This window comes from Lissotriton vulgaris, chromosome 1_2, assembly GCF_964263255.1.
Source record: "Lissotriton vulgaris chromosome 1_2, aLisVul1.2, whole genome shotgun sequence".
Classification (NCBI taxonomy): Eukaryota; Metazoa; Chordata; class Amphibia; order Caudata; family Salamandridae; genus Lissotriton; species Lissotriton vulgaris.
This window is the reverse complement of record NC_141686.1, coordinates 45,549,639-45,565,761: the sequence shown is the minus strand read 5'-3', so window position 1 is coordinate 45,565,761 and position 16,123 is coordinate 45,549,639. Positions and strand designations below refer to the sequence as shown.

General features: G+C 48.1%; 1 protein-coding gene across 1 annotated transcript in view; it reads right to left on the bottom strand.

The window, feature by feature from the left end:
• TMTC1 (transmembrane O-mannosyltransferase targeting cadherins 1) overlaps nt 1-16,123 on the bottom strand; it is a 1,524,654-nt gene that overhangs the window by 383,409 nt on the left and 1,125,122 nt on the right. The window lies entirely within an intron of this gene.

Sequence of the window (16,123 nt, the reverse complement as noted above, 5' to 3'; positions counted from 1 at the left end):
AGGTTTGTATAAGGGAGCAGTCCCAGAGTGTGTGGAATAGTGTGCCCTCCTCCCCGCAGCCCCGCAAGCAGAAGGGGTCAGGGGCTCGCTGTATGTGGTGAAGCAATGTTCTGGTGTAATATGTTCTGTGCAGAACTTTGAGTTGGATGAGTCTCATTCTAGAGGATATGCCCGCTTCCTTAGGGGATGCCAGTGCCTCATTCCATTCATGTTCATCCATCTCCCCCACGTCCTGCTCCCATTTTCCCTTAAGAGGCACTAGCGAGCCTGGGGAATTATTGAGGAGTTTCCGGTAGGTGAGGGAGGTGGCCTTTTCCACCATATAGTCGGTCAAGAGGTGATCTTCTAGCGGGGACGACTCGGGGAGAGTTGACCCCACCGGAATAACCGCCAGCAGAGCATGACGAACTTGGACATATCGGTAGGTTTCATGTGGCCCCATTTCGTAGAGTTCCTTCAGGCGGTCAAACGTGATGACAGCCCCACGGTCCCACATGTCCCCCACTGTTGAAATGCCAATATCGTCCCAGCGGGAGAACCCCTTGCTGGTCCGAAGGTTGCCCAGAGCACGTGAGTCCCAGAGTGGGGTGAGCTTGGTGATAGTATCTTTCCATCCCAGCGCAGGGGTGGCTGCATGCCAGGTGGCCACCGTGATCTTAGTGGGCCCCTTCAGCGACCTGAGTTTACGTTTATCGTAAAGCGGGGCCAGTAGGGTACCAGCCCCCAGCTGGGCCCGATCCGCCTGGAATTCTGGGTCCGATTGCGATGCGTGCAACCATTGATTGATCGGCCTAAGCTGGGCCGCCCAATAGTAAAGTTGGAGGTTAGGAAGTGCGATGCCACTCTCGTACCAGCCCTTACAGAGCTTGGCGTGAGCTATCCGTGCCGGGCGGTTACTCCATAGCAGAGCAGAGACCACCGCCGCCACCCTCTTGAAGTACCTAGGGGGCACAGCAAAAGGGGTATTGTCCAGAATATATAGAAAGCGGGGCAGGGATTTCATCTTGAAGAGGGCTGCTTTCCCCAGCATCGTTAGCGGTAATCCTGCCCAGAAGCTCGCATCTCGCCTGAGGCGGTCCAACGGTGGCGCTAGATTCAGTCTTTCGTATTCCGCCGGGTCACCCGTGACGTGAATACCAAGATACTTAAATGACGGACCGGCCAGTCGCAGAGGGCAGGTGGAACCAACCGTAGGTTGGCTGCCCGTCAGGGCATATAATTCGGATTTAGTCCAATTGATGGTGTAGCCAGACACCTCTCCGTGGGCATTGCAAATGTGCAAGAGAGCCGGAATGCCGTGTTCAGGATCCGTCAGGTAGACCAGCATATCATCCGCGTAGAGCGAAATGCGGTCCTCCCAGCCCTCCCTCCATTGAATCCCTTTAAGCAAGGGGGTGGTCCTAATGCGGATCGCCAAGGGCTCTAGCGACAGCGCAAATAGCAGGGGGGAAAGAGGGCAACCCTGTCGGGTGCCGCGCTTGAGCGGGAAGGAGCGTGAAATGTGGCCATTCGCCACCAAATGTGCTACCGGCATGGTGTACAGCAGTTTGACCCATGAGATGAAGACAGGGCCAAAACCCATGTACTGGAGAACCTCAAAGAGATACGTCCACTCTACCATGTCAAAGGCCATCTTTGCATCGAGGGCCAAGATGGCCGCGGGTTCGCCGATTTCATCCGTTTTGGCCAACACCCCATGCACCCGTCGTAGATTGAGTGAGGTGTTCCTGTGGGGCATAAACCCCGACTGGTCCGGGTGAATAAGGTCAGATAGGTGGGGCATGAGACGATTTGCCAGAAGTTTCGCTAGAATTTTGCTTTCTGCGTTAAGTAAGGATATAGGGCGGTATGAGGAGCATTCCTCCGGGGGCTTATCAGGCTTAGGAATAGCCACAATCGTGGCCGTTCGTTGGTCTAACGGGAGTACCCCCGTAGCACGGCATTCCTCATACATTCGGAGCAAGTATGGGCTAAGAACAGCAGTGCGGTCTTGAAACCACTCAATTGGGATGCCGTTCGGTCCAAGCGCTTTGCCCGTATGTAGGGCCCCAATGGCGATCCGCAGTTCGTCAGCAGTAAAGGGCGCCTCAAGCTCAGCTGCCGCCTCCGGCAACAGTGCCGGGATGGGCAGATCATACAGTGCGCTTTGGGCCGCAATCGCAGTGACGTCCCGCTCTGGGGTGTAGACTTTCTCAAAGTGGGCAGCCAATGCCTCCACTATCCGAGCTGGGTCCGTTTGAATGTTCCCCTTTTCGTCCTTAACCTGTTGGATCCCCTTGACGCTTCCCCCTCTCTTGTCGAGCCAAGCCAACATTTTCCCTGCCTTGTCCCCCATATCATAAACTCGGTTTTGTGTGTCAGTGATGTGACCTTGTGTAATGTGCCGAGCGTGGTCTGCATATAGGCGCTGGGACAGCATGAGCGCATGCAATGTGTCGTCAGTGGGGTCTGTTTCATGGGCAGCGGTTGTTTCGCGCAGTCGTAGCTCGAGCGCCGAGTGTTCAGCCGCCTGTTCTCGTCTATACGATGTTATGGAGCTAATGGCTTGCCCCCTCAGGACGGTCTTATAGGCCTCCCATAGCACCTCAGCCGAGGCTGTGGTAGGCTCATTCTCCATGAAGTAATGTGTCGTGGCAGTCTGCAGTGCCTTCCTGACCTTAGGGACCTTAAGATATGAGGCGTGCATCGGAAAGATGCGGTGGCGTGAGCGTGTTTGTGAAGTAATGGTGAGAGTTAGTGGGGAGTGATCCGAGATGCCCCTAGGGTGTATGAGCACCTCTTCGACGCGCTGTAACCCATCCCCCAACGCCAGAAAGTGGTCAATGCGGGACAGACTATTATGGACGGTGGAGTGGAAGGTGTACTGTCGCAGTGTTGGGTGGACGTGTCGCCATATGTCTATCAGCCCCAGTGCCTCAAGGAATCTCTGAAATCTGGAGGGACCCCCGGGGAGGGCGGTTGCTGGGAACCTGTCGAGTTGTGGGTCAGCAGGGGCATTAAAGTCCCCGCCTAGCAGGGTGTCTCCCTCAGGGAGGGACAGCAAGAAATCGCCCAGGGCAGGCAGCATCACTGAGTGCAAGGACGGCGGTATGTATACTGATACTACAGTCAGGGGGCGCCCTTCCCATTGACCAATCACTGCCGCAAAACAGCCCTGCGTATCAGTTTTTGTGCTAAGGGTGATAAAAGTAGAGGATTTTCTGAGCAGGATACCCGTGCCCCGGGACCCAGTAGAGAATTCTGAGTGGGCCAACATTGTATACCCTCGCCTGTCCAGGGCCTTGGTGGCAGTACCCATTAGATGGGTCTCTTGAAGGAGTATGAGGTCAGGTTTATGACGCTTGACCTCGGACAGAACAAGGCCGCGCTTCACTCTATCACCCAGACCGCGCACATTCCAGGCCAGAAGCCTGAGGGAGGAGCCGCCCAGTCGCGTCTCTCCCGCCTGCATCACGTTAGGCTGTGCATCCACCACCATCGAAACTTAGAGACAAAAACCCTCAGTACAGGGCCCACCCTCCCAGCATTGTTCCAGTAAACAGCACAGTACATTCTACATTTTGTGATCGATATCATGAATCTCCCGTAAAACCAAACAAATCCCCCCCCCAACACCCCCCACCCTGCCTCCCTGCCAAACGGACTCAAAACTGCCCGCCACCCCAACTTAGCAGAGCGCTTATCCAATGTCAGAAGCAGAGTACTTGCACGTCAGGGGAGAGTGTCCCCCAAAGCAGGCGGTCCCTTTGCAGCCCTCGGGTCGTCCGGGCCAGCGTCCATAAACGACTCAGTGAAGAATCAGAATGGGAGTAGAGTTCAGGAGTAACTCGTTAGTCCCTTGTGGTCACATCATTCGCCTCCAGCAGCTCCCAAGTGGTCCTGTGACGGTGATCCATTCTCGCTGTTCCTGGGTGGAGAGCGTGAGCCCCGCCGGCTCTCTTCTCCCGACCTGTTGCGTCGACGGTTGGAGGTGCGGTCCACAGTGCGCCAGCCATCCAGCCACTCCCTGGCATTCTCCGCTGAGTCGAAAAACCAGACCTTCTTGTCCGCCACCACTCTCAGCCGGGCCGGAAACAACATGGAGTACGGCAGTTCTTGGTCGCGAAGCGACTTCTTAACTTCGAGGAATGTTCTCCTCTTACGGGTGTCTTCCGCCGTGTAGTCAGGAAAGAACGAAATCCGTGAATTCTGGATTTGGATGGGCGGTGCCACCCTGGCTGCTTGGAGGACTGCATCGCGGTATCTAAAGTTGAAGAGTCTCGCCAAGATGGGGCGCGGGGCGGCCCCCGGGGTAGGCGTCCCTCCCGGGACCCGGTGGGCCCGCTCCACTGTAAAGAAGTTGGACAGTCCCTTCGGGGCCAGTTTAGTCTTTATAAGGTCTTCAACGTATAGGTCCATGGCCCCCTTCGTTTCAGACTCCGGAACCCCCAAGATACGGACGTTGTTGCGTCTGGAACGCCCCTCCTGGTCATCCAACTTACTTTTCAGAAGTTTATTGTCCGCCTGCAGCCTCTCCATTGCCACTTGTAGGTCGGAGACGTCTTCTATTAAAGATTTAGTCACCACCTCCACCTGCTTCACTCTTTCGCTCATTTTCTGGAGGTCGGCTCTGATAAGGGTAACCTCCGCCGCGGTCGAGCCCACCGTGGCCTGTACCTGCTCCAGCGCTCGTAGCACGTCGTCCAGCATGGCCTTTTTAGCGCCGTCGTTGTCAGCGCCCTTCCCCAGTGATTTGCGCTGTTCAGGCTGGGTGGATGACTGGTTATCGTAGGCATATTTCCCAAGCTTCGCCTGAGCAGCGGTCTGCCGCTGTCCCTTCCCCGCCATTACTGTCCAGTGAGACAAAGTCTATAATGGAGCGGGCCGGAGGTCCGTAGCTGTCCGCGGGGGGGAAGGGAATGCAGGGGGGCCCAGAACGGGTGGGGGCCAGAGGTCGCTGGCGCTGTTAGAGTGCCGCCGGCCGCCGCGGAGCTGTGGCGGCCTCGGCTGGGTCAAGCAAAATGGCGACTGGTGCTGCACAGGTCCTCCGGCTTGTGTCGAGCGCAGCCAAGGGGCACAGCTGCCTAGCGTCACTGGGTACACAGCGTGAGGGATGGAGCGGGCGGCGGGGAGGATCGCCAGCCAAGAGTGTAGGGCGATGGCGTCGTCGGCTACTTCCGGGTGGTTGCGCCGGGGAGGATGAACTTCCGCCCGGCCTCAGGATTCACTCGACACCGATGCTCGCCTCGTGTCACCAGGCCCGTCTTCCACGAGGGACGTAGATGAGGTTTCGCCCCGATACCGGGGTCCAAGCGCTCCCAAATTTTCTGTGCCGGCGCCGTTCGGTCACCGCACCCAGGACACCCTCTTCGGACTGAGCAATGAGCGGATAGGCATGCGGATTGATGCGGGAAGCCGCCTTGCTACGGGAGCCTCTCTAGGTTGCTGTCGCCATCATCGGCTGCTAGCCACGCCCCCTTCTTTAGGGAATTTATGTTCCTTCTAGTTCCTGTATACTTATTGAATCTTATCCTGAGAGGATTGTATTTGCAACTTTTCTTGACTTTATATTAAACTTTTTAAACTTTATCAGTCGTAAGTGGTCCTTCCGAGTTGCGTCAGAGGAGATACTTGCCATACTACCAGTGGCAATAGGCAAATGTGCGACGACAGGAGTGCAGGGTATGGGGGAGTGCCTCGCGTCATCCTTAGTGAGGGAGAACGAAGGACGCAGGAGTACCGAGATAGTTTCAGGTGCACTCACCATGCCCCGGACGAAAATGTGCGACATTGGAATCACGGGAACATGGAGAGTCGCGAAGGGTCTCGCCATGCATCCGGTGATCATGGACGAAGTCAGGGGAATATAGGGAGTCGCGAAACGTCTCGCCATGCATCCGGTGATCACGAACGAGATCGCGGGAACATGGAGGACCGTGAAGGACCTTATCGTTTATTGAGCGACACCAGACAGCAAGGGAGTTGCAGTGGTTTAGAACAGAACGGAGGATCCTATATTGTATCCAAAGAGACCGAGCCGAAAAGACAGAATGTAGTGATGGGGAATAGAACATTGTTCCACCATACCCCAAGGGAGGATGGAAAAGCTTGGGATCTAGAGAGGTGGGAACAAAGAGATGGAAGAAGAACTCCTCACAACTCACCTGTGCCTAGACGTAGGGCGCGTAGTGGGGGTGAGAGGGATGTAAGCGAACCACCTAGGAGTGAGGTACTGAGAGATGAAATCAAAGCAAAACTGCTTGATGTAACGAGTTTGAAATCAGACTTGGATGAAATAATAGGCGGCACGGTGGCAATGGAAAGGATAGAGCTGTATGATCATGATTAAATACTGTTTATATCTAAGGATGTTACTCGGAAAGCAAGGTCAGCTCATGAAAAATTATCTGAATTGGCAGACAGGTATATGATAGACATGTCACGAACTAAAGCTTTACAGGACAACCAAAGGCTAAATTGCACGGATCAGGATCTAGATGAGCGTAGGACGATTGGGCTAAAAGTACACATAAAGGAACTGATCCTGAGTATCAGTGTGTGGAGGGATTTGGATAAATGGGAGGAAAGATGGTCTAAGAGGGGATCCGTCAGAAGGAGTACACTTGCGAGGTCCCAGGATGGAGAGTTAATGCGAATGGAAGCTTTCCCTTTGCGAGAAATCGCGAATGGAAATTACGTCCATGTGCCCTGGAGTAGGGGGGATTTAGCGGCATTTACTAATTCTTTCCCAAAGCTAAGAGAGAACCCCGTCGAGTGGTATAAGCAGGTAGAGAGATTCGTGAAGATCTCTAAGGTGCTGTGGATCGATTTGAACACCTTGTTCGATATCGTAGTACCCGGAGATTTGTGGACGGCATGTAAACTTAGTATTGAATGGCCCGCTTGTGAGCCTCCGAGAGATGCCCGGACGAATGGTCCATCAGATAGAGTCATGGAAAAATACGAGAGGGTAATTGCATGGTTAAAAGAGAAAGTGCCGGTGCAGGACATAGACTGGGTTAAGATAGATCGAACAACTCAGGAGCCTAAAGAGACCGTTCACGAGTTCTATGAGAGATTGCTGAAAGCATTCAAACAGTACAGTGGGTTAGACGTAATGGACCCCAAAGACATAGGACAGTTTGTGTCTAAGTTTGTCCCAGGATTGAGACCAGACACAAGCCTGATGATTCAACAGCATTTGATTTGTTGGCAGAACAAACCTTTAGATGAGATTCTGAGGTATGCGAGGTACTGTAGCGACGAAATAGAGTCGAAGGCAAAGAAACTCAAGGAAAAGCTGATGTTGGTGCAGATGCAATCAGCTGGAAAGGGTGGACAGCGGCAACAGGGAACAGGAACGCCAGGAAAGAAACAGAATAATCAAAGCAGAGATGAGGAAGAAAGACCGAGACCGAGGGTAGATATCGCGACACTGAAAAAGACAACGAGGTGCCATCAGTGTAACGAGGTGGGACATTGGAGACGCGAGTGTCCTTATAATGTCGAGACAGGGGAATTAGAACAGGAGGAGGAAGAGGTACAGAACAACGTGGTTAAGGGAGCAGCAGTCCCGAAGGGAAAGTTTGTCAAAGGGGGGACTCAGACTCCTCGAGCCCCATTTCCTCAACCGCCTCGCATTACAAATGGAGGGAAAACCTATAGACAGATGCCATTGTTCGTAGGAGGAGAAGAATGCTACTACGTTGATCCTCTTACGGGGCAACGAGTGAATAGGGAAGAAGACTGTACTCTAGGAGCAGCCCTGGAAGTAGATCAGAGAGGACCATACGTAGAAGCTGAAGTGGCTGGATGTCCTACGACCTTTTTGGTGGATACGGGGGCCACTCGATCCACTTTGAGATCAGCGGTAGTCCCAGGTCTGCCAATGTCGGGAGAGACGATTCAGGTGGTAGGAGTCGCAAACAGGAGAATGACGAATCCTCTGACAGAACCAGTGTCAGTGAAGATAGGGAATTACAGTGATGAACATCAGTTTGTGATCTGTGATTCTAGCCCTGTGTGTTTGCTAGGAAGAGATCTGTTGTGTAAACTGAACTGCACAATATATTGCACACCTGAAGGAGTAGAAGTGCAGACTAACGATGATGATGCCGATTTTAAGGTTGTAAACTCGCAGGGATGCGTGGAACTGTACCCTACCTTAACAGTGGAGGAGCTTCCACAGGACTTGAGGGAGAAAGTGTCAGCTGAGGTGTGGGATTTTACTGGAGAAGAAATAGGATTGATCAAAGGGGTAGAACCAGTAAAGATCCTGGTAAGACCCAATGCCGAGTATCCAAGAACACCACAATATAAGTTGACACCGGAGACGATTGCAGGAATAAAGCCTGTGATCGAATCCATGATTAAACAGGGAATACTGAAGGAAATCGTGGGTAGTCCATATAACTCCCCGATTATGGGTTTGCAGAAGCCTAGTGGAAAATACAGAATAGTGCAGGACCTTCGAAAGATTAATAATATCGTTGTTTCATGTTGTCCAGTGGTACCGAATCCATCAGTGATATTGTTTCAGATACCGTTCCAAGCTGAATGGTTCACAGTGATAGACTTGTGCCAGGCTTTCTTTTCGATTCCTTTAGATGAGGAGAGCCAGTATTTGTTCGCTTTTAAGCTGGAAAATCGCGTTTTAACATGGTGTCGTATTCCCCAGGGGTATACAGAAAGCCCATCGATTTTTAACCAGCTACTGAAGAAAAATCTTGAAGGTCTAGTACTGCCCAAGAATTCGGTTCTGGTCCAGTACATAGACGACCTCCTTGTTGCGTCAGAAACTGAGGAAGCTTGCAAGGTAGACACCATTACCTTACTAAAGCACTTGGCCGAGAACGGACACAAGGTGTCTCCAAGTAAATTGCAATTTTGTCTGACTGAAGTGCAATACTTGGGCCATAGGATTGAAAAGGGAAAACGGAAGGTGTCTCCAGACAGAATAGAGGCGATTATGAAAATGAACGCGCCTAAAACACAAAGAGAAGTCAGGATGTTTCTAGGCATGGTCGGTTATTGTCGGCAGTGGATAGCCAACTTTTCACTGAAGGCAAAACCGTTACTACAACTGACGCACAAAGGAGTGAGTGATCCGGTACCATGGGACAAAGATTGTTTGATGGCGTTTTTGCAGCTGAGGGAGGACTTGTGTCGTGCCCCGGCTTTAGGAATGCCTGATTACGGAAAACCATTCTTGCTTTACTGCTGCGAAAGAGAGGGTTGCGCTTTAGCAGTTTTGGCCCAGATACACGGAGATGCGCGTAGGCCAGTTGCTTATTTTTCGGCTACATTAGATCCAGTAGCCGCAGCGTTGCCCGGATGTCTCAAATCCGTAGCTGCAACGGGTGTCAGCATTGAACGATGTGAAAGTGTGGTGATGGGACATCAGTTAGTGGTGTACGTACCGCATTCTGTGGAATTGTTAATGACCAGGACTAAGACACAGCATCTGACGAATAGCAGGCTCACACGCTACGAGCAAGTCATATTGGCTGCCGAGAATGTGACCCTAAAGAGATGCTCTGTCTTCAATCCTGCTACTTTGATGCCACTTCCAAATGAGATTGATGATGAAATTTGTACAGATCATGACTGCCTTGATGTGACTGAACTATGCACCAAACCGAGACCTGATATCGTAGATGAGCCATTGACTGACCCCGATGAAATATTCTTTGTCGATGGTTCATGTGTAAGAGACGATATCGGTCAGCTGAGAGCAGCATATGCAGTTTGTACAATTACCAGAGTTGTGGAAGCCGCTTGCCTGGAAGGAGTACATTCGCTCAGGTAGCTGAAATTATTGCTTTGACGCGTGCCTGTTTAGCAGGTAACAAAATTCGAGTCACCATATACATCGATAGCCAGTATGGTTTCGGGGTAGTTCACGATTACGGGCAGTTATGGTCTCAAAGAGGTTACATGACCTCCTCGGGTTCTCCCATTAGGAATGGAGAATTCGTGAGACTATTGTTAGAAGCATTGCAAGGTCCGACAGCGATAGCGGTTGTCAAATGTGCCGCGCACACGAAGAATGTAGACTTTGTGTCGCAAGGCAACCGTTACGCAGATGAGGTAGCACGATACTGCGCAGAACAGGGATATTCTCACACCAATGTAGAAGTGGGGGGAATACAAGAAAGAACTGAGTTAACAATGTTGTTAGACACTGTAGATATGTGGGACAAATTAAAATGTGTTCAGGAAAATGCACCAGATGATGAGAAAAAGGGCTGGGAAACAGCTGGATGTACTAAAAGTGAAATGAACTTTTGGATTTCTGCAGATGGGAGAGCAGTTTTACCAAACGAACTTGTTAATCCAATGGCAAGGAAATTGCATGGATCAGCACACAGTAGAGATGCCAGGTAGAGATGCCATGGTGAGAGTATTCAGACAAACGTGGTTTAATCCGAAGTTTAGAGTAGCGGCAGAAGCAGTATGTCAGCGTTGTGCGATCTGTCAGCAACTAAACGTAGGAAAGAGAACACCAGTCACATTGAGTCACATAGGAAGGTCTGGGGGGCCTTTCAATAGAATGCAGCTGGATTTCATCGAAATGCCTAAGTGCAATAGACTCAGATATGTTTTAGTGATTGTCTGTATATTTTCTAGATGGGTTGAAGCTTGCCCTACACGTAGGTGCGATACACTCACAGTAGCAAAACTGTTACTTAGAGAGTTGATACCGAGGTTTGGGGTGCCATCCTCTTTGGAATCGGACAGAGGAACTCATTTTAACAGCGAAATAGTGAAGATGTTATGTTCAGCTTTGAGTCTCGATCAGAAGCTCCATTGCAGCTATCGACCAGAAGCTTCAGGGATCGTAGAACAAATCAACAGTACAATCAAGTCCAGACTCGCCAAAGTTTGTTCATCGACATCCCTGAGTTGGCCTGATGCACTTCCATTGGTTCTTATGAGCATACGTAGCACACCAGATAGAAAAACAGGTCTCTCTCCACACGAGGTGCTAATGGGGAGAGCTATGAGATTGCCATCGGTTCCGACTGCAGCGTTATTGAACATCACAGACGATTTGATCTTGGACTACTGCAAGGGACTATCTGATGCCATTAATTCTGTGTCCCTCCAGGTCCAGGCTGCAGAGGTTCCATCAGCACAAGACTTGTGCCATGACCTGTGTCCGGGGGACTGGGTCCTGGTGAAGAAACATGTCAGGAAGAACTGCCTAGACGTGCGCTGGCGAGGACCGTTCCAAGTCATACTAGTTACGAACACTGCAGTAAAGTGTGGAGGCTTGCCCAACTGGATACACGCCTCACACACCCGAAGAGTGCCAACACCTCTAGAAGAAACAGCTCCTCTCTCAGATGAGAATCCAGCGGAAAGCGGAGAAGCCACAGAGGGGGGAAGCCAAGCTGTAGAGGTGATCGAAGAGGCTGAGCCTGTGTCGGAACAGGTTGACGACGGTCAGGACACCAGTGGGACCGAAGTCGCCTCAGAAGAAGAGAGTACCTGGGAATTTGAATCAGATACCGAACAAGCTGTGAGTGATCAAGAGACAAGTCCAAGGACAAGGAGCAGGAGGACAAGGAGTGACGAAGCTAGTTGGCCGGAGAGAAGGAGAAGGCCAAGCTTAAAAGCAGATCCAGAAAGAACACTTGTCCCGATCGCTGAAGAGTCGGATCAAGAAGAAGAAACTACAGATTCAGGCTCTGAGAGTCCGAGAAGATCAAGAAGGGTACGTGTGCCCTGCCGAAGGTACGCCACCCCAGAGTGGACTTATCTAGCAGATGTCTTGGGGACAGAAATCTGGGAGAGTGAGAGAAGTGAAGGTGATCGATCTCGATCCATTTGTGGCAGTGGAGATATGGATGTTGACGCCTGGAATCGAGACTGAGGGGTTACTGACTTTCACACTTCCCATACCTAGATAACCTAGAGCCGAGTGGAAAGAAGAACAAAATTAGGGATTACATTTAGAGGACGGAGAAGGGTTAGGGTTGTCTGTTGCTAAAGATAAAAAGACATTTGTTGTGAAAAAGAGACTTTTGTTGATAAAAGAGCACTTTACAGACTGAGAAAGAAAAATAAAAGCAAACAAAGACTGAAACAGAAAAACTTTTCCTCGCAAAAGAAGGAGCTACGCTGTTTGATAACATGGAGAACGGCAACCCAAACCGAAAAGCCAAATGCATAATAGGTACACTAATAGCAGTAGTAATTTTTCTCATAATTACAGTAGTGACCATATCGTACATTGTAGGACATGAAAGTGATAAAGAAACAGCAGATGTAAAGCCTGTAACGACTTTGAAACCTGCTCTTGTTGGGAAGAAGGAGGAGAGCAATGTGATCCGTGAAAAGGCGTTACTGGCAGATGAAGCTCGTAGGTTACACGTAGACGAGTCACAGGGAAACTTTAGATCAAACGCATATGCCAAGTTATTGTACGAATATATCGATGCCATGGAGGCCAAAGATTGCTATGTTTGTATGCAATTGCCGGCTTCTGTAGATGAAGGTATCAGATATCATCATCTCCCACTGACTTATGGGATAACATGTAGTTTACTGCTCAGTATATTTTATGGTAGAGAAGGATTCGAGTACTACTTTTCAAATTATGATTCGGTACTGCCGGAAGTCCCGAATTATAAACAAATGAATAAGTGGGACTATTATAAAAAGGAGGATAGATTAGCCAAATTATTTCTTCCTTGGGATACACTGGATACTTCATACGCACGCAGAAATAATCTGACTTGCAAAGTGTCAGAGGTAGAGAAAAAGTTCATAGGACAAGTAGATGACCGATACAGAAGGCAGAAGATTCTAAAAATGTCAGGACAGTGGAAAACTGATTGGACCGAAGAAGAGAAGGCACATAAAAAGAAAGGTAGCAATGGTCCAAAAGCTTTGGATAGAACGCAGAAAGGAAAGTTATGTTTAACTCGAAGCAAGACATATTATGAGAGTGTATTTGTAGGTGAAGTAAATTGCGAACATGCTTTTAGGTTAGAGTACTATACGAAAGATTTCATGAAAGGGATGCAAGCTATTCCTAATGTATATTTTGTATGTGGAAGAAATGCCTATGTAAAACTGCCTGACAATTGGTATGGTTCGTGTTACTTGGCAATTGTCTTCCCCAAAATATATCATGCAAAGGATTTAGCGATCATAGAAGGAAAGGCTTCGACAAGAACGAAAAGAGAAGTAGGAGATGCAGAGGTAGTAGGAGACATATTTGGAGCAATGTTTCCTATGTTAGGTTTAATACTTAACGATGTTAAGATCAGGAGACTAGCTACAGTCGTAGATAGATTGTCTGCAAGTACTGCAAGGTCATTGATGCTAGTAGAAGGAGAGATGCAGTCGATTAGAGCAATGGTTCTTCAGAACCGTCTTGCTTTAGATGTTCTGCTAGCAAAAGAGGGCAGAGTCTGCAAGGCTTTGAAGGTCCAGGAATGTTGTACTTATATTCCTGATAATTCAAAACCACTTGAGAAGGTCATACAAAACATTACAGAGATACATCAAGAAATAGGAGATTTAACAAAAATAAATGTTTGGGAAAAAGTAGGTCATGGTGTAGGAAAGGTTGGAAGTTGGTTTGCCAATCTTGGTAAAAGCATTGTGTGGTACATATTGAAACCTGTATTGATAATATTAATTTGCATAATCACATTGTTAGGGTTAGTGAAACTGTACAAATGGTATAGGTCGAACCGGTTACAAAGGTCCATGAGAGAGCAAGAAAGGAGATTAGCTGCTTTACAAGATCAACAGTATAAAAGTTTAAGAGCTCTCGAAACGATAAAAAGAGGGAATCTTGTAACTAGTTCTGTGTAAAGGTGTCATTCAAATTGCATTTAGTGATGACCCCTAGAGGTCATCAAAGGGGGGAACTGAGAGAGCGCAATTTGAATAAAAAGTATATCTGTACCATATTCACAAGCATATAACGCAAACGTAGAAACTGTAACGTGAAGTTAACACTTGTAGCGTAAAATTAGCCGATGTAACCAAAGTAATATAGGAAATGTATTTGTATTTACTCTTGAACATGCATTAGATTTAGAAGCCCGTATACATAGTGGGCTAATGTAGTAATGTATAGAAATGCTTACGAACAGTAGAACGTGCAAAACAGAATTCATGTACGTCTAAAATAAACGGAGAAAGCGGCGAGAAATGTAAAAGCGAAGAAATGTGCAGAGAGCATATATAACGATGTAACGAACGAGAATATAAAGTTATATTCTATGTAAAATGTATTTCTAGTATAATCAATGATTTGCTAAACTCGATTATATATAAATGTGTGTTAAAGGTTATGCTGTGTAGAAGAGTTTGTAGGAATGTTAGAAAAGTTTGGTCATGTGTGATTTTAACCTGACTGACCAAGGGTTCGCAGGAGTGTAGTCCGCTGTATGTAATTTAGTGGGCTCACAGGAGTCGTGAATAGCCTTGATCTGAAATGTGCGAGCCAAGAGTCAAAGGTCTTGTTAGATTTAAGGTGACAATGCTGGACGAAGTTTATGGCCTAAACGTGAGAAGAGACGCTTGGAATTTGAGTCTTGTTTTGAAATGACTATTCACAGGACCAAAGGAGGTTAAGAACATAGTCGTAAAGAGTAGAGTTCTGCTGATGTGATAGACTTTTGCTCCGAAAGTGTCAAATGGAATGTCAATGAAGTCACCAGCAAGAAGACGAAGATGGCGCCTAAGAAGAAGGGTCAACTTAACGGACGACGCAAAGAGATGAAGCCATGGAAAGAGCTAGAAATTACATCATGTGAAAGTACGTGGTGGGCGTCAAAGGGGCGTTCCACCCATACTGTGATTGTGTATTTAGGGACAGCACCCTGGGGAGGAGAAGTTAGGAGCTCAGAGCAGATGGCCTGAGGAGCGAGCGCTGAGAGAGATCAGAGCGCAAGAGAGCAGTAGGCCGAGGACCCTTAGAGAGCGGATGGGTAGGCAGAGAGGGTACTGCTTCTCCAACATAAGTTACCATTAGAGGCTAAGAGAGTTTGAACTTCTTTGGAAGTCAAACTGCTGACACCTTTTTTAGGTAAGGAACTTGCGAAGTAGGGATGTCACCTAGCATAGAGTAGGGACAGATTTAACTTGTTTATTCTCTTTTCTTTAGATGGCGCAACGGAACCACATTGTGTCTATACTTTTTAATCTGTTGATTCTTGAATTGATTTTAATTGTATTTGTTTGTAGACTGAGGTTCTTTAGGGAATTTATGTTCCTTCTAGTTCCTGTATACTTATTGAATCTTATCCTGAGAGGATTGTATTTGCAACTTTTCTTGACTTTATATTAAACTTTTTAAACTTTATCAGTCGTAAGTGGTCCTTCCGAGTTGCGTCAGTTTATGGGGTTTATCTAACCTATGCGGGGTTTGTCTTTTACTCAATGACAGAAAATAATCGATCCAAATTTGACGAATGAGATAGGTATCAAAGTAATCAGAAAAGGTATCAAAATCTCATTCCCCGCACTTTCCTTTTCGTAACTGCAGCACAATTGAATTGCATTGTAGCATTTATATAGCACACTATTCAGATATTTTTGGAGTGCCACACGACCTGACGGTTTTCAAAGCTGTATTGGAAAAGGGAAAGAGAATGAGAGGGAAACAAATAGAGAGAGAGACAGAGCGGGAGAGGGAGAAATTGAATGTGTGTGAGTGTGTGTCTCGCTCTCTTTCTCTGAGCAGCCAAAGAAATCGTGTTGCATTTTCGTATGTTTGTTTTTAGTAAACATGTTCTTGTAGAGAAATGAGTTTCATGTTGGATTCAACCCCAGTTAATAAAGGGAATTACATTAAATGAATATCACTAAAACATTAGATTGCTTTGAACTGCTTGGTAACCCTGATTTATGAAAAAGAATATATTGTTTAGCATTATGATGCCTGTTGATGCTAAATTGGCTACAAACATAGGTATTGCCCCAATACTTTAAATAGTCTACTTTTCGTTTCTGGATTTAGTTCGCGGAGAATGGCCAATCCGCACAGGAATAAAGATTATTTCTTCATCTCCCCAAGCCTACGCGTATTTAGAAATATCTTTTACAATTGACCATGTCTTTATGAAATTTTCTTAATATATTTATTGGAGTCAGTCCTGCCTTAAGGGAACGTTCA